This window comes from Leucoraja erinacea, chromosome 1, assembly GCF_028641065.1.
Source record: "Leucoraja erinacea ecotype New England chromosome 1, Leri_hhj_1, whole genome shotgun sequence".
Classification (NCBI taxonomy): Eukaryota; Metazoa; Chordata; class Chondrichthyes; order Rajiformes; family Rajidae; genus Leucoraja; species Leucoraja erinaceus.
This window is the reverse complement of record NC_073377.1, coordinates 5869697-5875696: the sequence shown is the minus strand read 5'-3', so window position 1 is coordinate 5875696 and position 6000 is coordinate 5869697.

The following is a 6000-nucleotide window of genomic DNA, read 5'->3' as shown; positions in this document are numbered from 1 at the left end:
GGTGGAATATTGCTTTGGCGGACCAGCCCTCCCTTGTGAAGCAATGGGTCCCACTTAGTTATATTTAAAATAGGAGGATGCATTCTAGTGATACCAGAAGTCTCATCCAGTGTCACAGAAGATATCAAGCTTTTCAAGTGAAGATGAATATACAAAATGCTGGAGTAACTCATGGGACAGGCAGCATCTCTGGAGAGAAGGAATGGGTGACGTTTCGGGTTGAGACTTCATTCAGACCCTTTTCCCTATTAGTAAACTTTCAGTGATATTGAACCCCTTGCTCTTGAAGATGTGCTTTACACATTATTGGAATCTGCATGCCTCTTTACTTCTGTTATCATCAGCAGGAATAATGTCTCGCTCGTTAAAAAAGGTCAAGTGGCTCATTTTCTTGTTGTTAAGCTGTTTCATTTGCATGATTACATCTCGCATTCCTATCTATGGTTTTGCTTGTTGCAAATTAAACCGTGAAAAAAGTAGCAAATTAAAAATCACAGCAAGAGATGGAATCTGAGCAAGTCGCTCATGGTGCAACGTCACATCAGACATACTGTCTACCAGAATGCCGCTGATTAGAGGGTGTAACCCATCAAGAGTGGTCACGGTGGTGCAGCGATAGAATTGCAGGGAATGCAGCACTGGAGACCTGACTGCGATACTGTCTGCGAGTGCTTGTCTGTACAGAGTTTGTACATTCCAGGGGCTCTAGAGTCTAGTGGAATCAAGGGATACTGGGAGAAGGCAGGCACGGGTTATTGATTGTGGACAATCAGCCATGATCACAATGAAAGGCGGTGCTTGCTCGAAGGGCCGAATGGCCTCCTCCTGCACCTATTTGCTATGTTTCCATTTTCTCCCCGTGACTTGCGTGGGTTTTCTCCGAGATATTCAGTTTCCTCCTACACTCCAAAGATGTACAGGTTTGTAGGTTGATTGCCTTGGTAAATGTAAAAATTGTCCCTAGTGGGTGTAGGATAGTACTAGTGTGCGGGGATCGCTGGTTGGTGGGCCGAAAGGCCTGTTTCTGCGCTGTACCTCTAAACTAAATTAAAAAAAGAGGGGTTGAGCAAACTTGGATTGTTTTCTCTTAATTCAGTGGTTGAGGGGAGATCTATGAAATATATGTAAAATGATGATAGTCACAGATTGGGTAGAGTCAGAATCCTTCTTCCCACGATGGAACTATCAAAGACTGTTTAAGAAGCAATTAGGCAGGAACATGGAAAGGACAGGTTTAGAGGGATGATGGGCCAAATGGAACATGTTGGCCACTGGGGGCATGTTGGACCGAAGGGCATGTTTCCGCACTCTATGACTATGATTGAGTGCATAGAAACATAGAAACATAGAAATTAGGGCCATTCGGCCCTTCGAGCCTGCACCGCCATTCAATATGATCATGGCTGATCATCCAACTCAGTATCCCGTACCTGCCTTCTCTCCCTTTAGCCACAAGGGCCACATCTAACTCCCTCTTAAATATAGCTTTAAGATGAGAGACTTTAGACATTACGTTAGACTTTATACTTTAGTTACAGCACGGAAACAAGCCCTTCGGCCCACCGAGCCCGCGCCGACCCCTATATACTAGCACTACCCTACACTCTAGGGACAATTTACAATTTTTACCGCAGCCAATTATCCTACAAACCTGTACGTCTTTAGAATGTGGGAGGAAACCGGAGGCGACAGGGTGGAAAATCAACAGGGTGATCGTACAAACTCCAAACAGACAGCACCCACGGGCAGGATCAAACACATTGGCGGCGCGACTCACCTGTTGCAGCGGCCCCTACAGCCTGTCTGTCTTTTTTTTTGTCTAGTTAAATGTAGTGTTGGTGTTTTTAATACTGGTTTTAAATGTGTATATGTGGGGGGCGGTGGGGGGCTCGGGAGACTGTGGAGCTGCGGAGCTGCGGACTACTCACCATCGTGGGGCTGGCCAGCCTCGGAGCGTGGGACCGGTGGTGACGCGCTGCTGCGACTCCACTCCTGGGGCTCAGAGGCTCCAGAAATGCAGCCGCAGGTCCGGTGGACTGGGACATCGGGAGCTCGCGGGTCCGGGGGGAGAGACCGCTTCCCGGAGCTCCTGCAACGCAACTTCTCCAGCCCGTGTCGCGGGGTTGGAACGACCCGGAGCTGGGTCGTACATCGCCCGGCGCGGCTTCATGGTCGTGGTACATTCCAGCGCCCGCCAGGGGCTCCAACTTCGAGACTTTTAGACCGGGAGCAGGGCCGTACATCGCCCCGCGTTGCCTAAAACTGGGGCTTGGACATCAGGAGAGACATGGAGAACAGGGGAGAGAAAAGACTTTGCCTTCCATCACAGTGGGTCCACTGTGATGGACGTTTGTGTGAATTAAATTGTGTGTATGTCTAGGAATTGTCTTTGTTTGTACGGCTGTGGAAACAGAATTTCGTTTGAGCCTCACTGAGGCTCAAATGACAATAAATGGTAGAGTATTGTATTGTATAAACCCGGGTCTCTAGCGATGTAAGGCAGCAACTCCACCACCGCGCCACCCCTGGGGCGATTTGTAACAGTGGAGGTAGATACAGATGTGTTGTTTAAGTGGCCTTTAGATGGGCTCATGGGTATACTATGGAGAGATATGGATCACTGCAGGCAGTGAAGATTAGTTTAACATGAAATCTTGTTTGGCATGAGCATCATGTTCTTGTGCTGCACTGTTAGAACGAGAATCAAGAACCACAGGATATGTTTAAACTGAGAGGGGAAAGATTTAGTGGTAACCTGAGGGGCAATATTTTCACACAAGGGCTAGTGAGTATATGGAACGAACTGCCAGAGAAGGTGGTTGAGGCAGGTGCTATATTGACATTTCAGACATTTGAGCATACATAGATATTATAGGTTTAGAGGGATGTGGGCCAAACACATGCACAGGACTACTGTAGATGGACATGTTGGTCGGTGTGGGCAAGTTGGAAAAGATTGTTAAGGGTTTGCACACGCTAGAGGCAGGAAACATGTTCCTGATGTTGGGGGAGTTCAGAACCAGAGCCCACAGTTTAAGAATAAGTAGTAAGCCATTTAGAACGGAGACGAGGAAACACTTTTCTCACAGAGAGTGGTGAGTCTGTGCATTTCTCTGCCTCAGAGGGCGGTGGAGGTCGGTTCGCTGGATGCTTTCAAGAGAGAGCTAGATAGGGCTCTTAAAGATAGCGGAATCAGGGGATATGGGGAGAAGGCAGGAACGGGGTACTGATTGGGGATGATCAGCCATGATCACATTGAATGGGCCAAATGGCCTACTCCAGCACCTATTGTCTATTGACAATTGTTGTGTTTAGAGGGATATGACCCAAAGGCAGCCTGGTGCGATCAGTAGATGGAACATTTTGGTCAGCATAGGTATGTTGGGCCGATGTGCTTGTTTCCATGCTGTGTGACTGTGACTTTATCACTCGATATTCCACATCCTATATATGTTGTAAATGCAATCAAATTGTATCCTGGTGTTTCCTAAGCCCATTTTTCCCCTTGATCATCAGGGTTAGGTTAATTATTTTGCATGGACTATCCATTCCCACTATACCTCATTGCTTTTGCAGCGACAGCCTGGAGCAGGGCCGTTACTATTAAATAATTCTATATCTTTCTGTTTCCAACAATATAAAATTGTCTCCCCTGTAGTTATACATTGGCACTAGATGCAAGTAATTACTCAGATTTTCCATCCACCGAGATGAAATATTTCCATTCTTGGAATCTCGGATTAAACAACATTTTTTGATTAACAAACCTCAAACAAATTCCGTCTATTAATTAAACTTTGACAAATCGTTGGCAACTTGGCAATCACATTGATGCGGCCACCTGAGTTCTATCGAGATTACAAAAAGGAAAAAATCACACACATGCACAGCACAGCAACAGCATAGAAATTCTTCCCAAGCCTCACGAGGTAAATGCATGATAAAATAGCTCTTGCATGTGGGCACAATCTACAAAATTCAGTTTTGTTTCTAGTTTATTCGAGCTACAGCGTCAGATTCAGGCCCTTCAGTCCACTGAGTCCGCGCTGACCAGCCATCACCAGGTACACTAGTTCTATCCTGCACACTAGGGACAGTTTACAGAAATTAATTAACCTACACACCTGCACATCTTTGGTGGGTGAGACAAAAGCGGAGAACCCGGAGAAAACCCATGCCGTCACAGGGAGAATGAAGAAACTCCATATGGACAACCCCCATAGTCAGAATCGAACCCTAGTCTCTGGTGCTGTAATGCAGCAACTCTACCGCTGCGCCACCATGCCATCTAGTTCAGTTGAAGTGTATGGTACTGAGGTTTTGTGTGTAATTGTGTAGACTTACCTTTCATCTGAATGTCTCAAAGTAATTATCAATCCAGGTACTTTTACAATGAAGGTTCTGGACATGCATGGAATTTACCTTATGAACATTTCCAAGATGGTGATGTTGGAAGGTGAAGAGGAGAGTCGGCAGCTGTGAACTGTCCGCAAACTCATCTTCCTCTCCCTTGGAAGTGCCTTAGCGTTTCAGATCATAAGTGGTACACAGTGCTCTGGGAGCACAGAGGTGAAGATCGGCAGCTGGAGTTCACAGATGGTGCGTTTGCAGTGGTCATAAGGTCATAAAGAATGGGAGCAGAATTAGGCCATTCGGCCCATCAAGTCTATGCCATTCAATCATGCCACGCTGGTTATGGGGAGAATGTACAAACTCCATACAGACAGCACCCGTGGTCGGGATCGAACCTGGGTCTCCGGCTCTGCAAGTGCTGTAAGGCAGTGACTCTACAGCAGGGCCACTGTGCCGAGGAGGCCCTGCAGCAGTCGGGTGAGGGAGTGAACCGAGCGCAGCCTGCGGCAGTTGCGTGGATTGTCGGTGAATAGACTCAATGGCGTTACACTTGGCCAGGCAGACCACTACTAGAGACTTGGAAGCTACTACGTCGCGACACTCTGCCTGGTGTTCCAGAAGAGGATCGATTATATTTGGGGCGGCACAGTGATGCAGCGGTGGAGTTGCTGACTTACAGCTTCAGAAACCTGTTGGTTCCTGTCTATGGATGCTGTCTGTACGGAGTTTGCACGTTCTCCCCGTGACCATGTGGGTTTTCTCCGAGTGCTCTGGTTTCCTCCCACACTGCAAAGACAAGTCAAGAAAATTTTATTGCAATATGTCCCAGAAAGAACAATGGAATTATTACTTGCAGCAGCAAACAGAATATATAAACAAAGTACACTGTAAGAAATATAATAAACAAGAAAAAAAGTTCAATGTGTGTACATATAGACATACTTAAATGTCGCATGTACATTATATATGTCTAAATAAATAACCACATCTTGACCACTTCCTGTCTGTGCTGTATATTGATTTTAGAAAAAACGCTACCATATATTGCTATGATTCTTGGCCATCTTACTCACAGTCATCCTCCTCCCAAGGATTTTTTCGATCGACGAAAAATAAAAAAGTTATGAATGTTTAAAAAATCTTGAGATAGCTGATTGGTCCTCTCGAATGTCAATCACCACGATGAAGGTAATGCACCTTCCCTCAGGACTATAAAACCCCAGATGCCTGGACGAGAGTCAGTCATTCTGGAAGATTGTGAGTCCACAACTGTGATTCTAAGTTGTAAATCAACTGAACTGTGAGTCTGCAATGTAATTACCATAAATTATTTGTTAGCCCTTAATGACAATGCAATGAGTTGTTCGGCAATTTTGTGGCCTGCACTCTGCTTGAAATGCTATGAAATGGAATTTGGTGGCCTGCACTCTGCTTGAAATACTATGAAATTGAGTTTGGTGACCTGCTCTGTGCCTGAAATGCTATAGAATTGAGTTTGGTGGCTTGCACTTCCCCTGAAATGCTATGCAATTGAGATTGGTGCCCTGCTCTCCGCCTGAAATGCTATAGAATTGAGTTTGGTGGCTTGCACTCCACCTGAAATGCTATGAAATTGAGATTGGTGCCCTGCACTCTGCCTGAAATGCT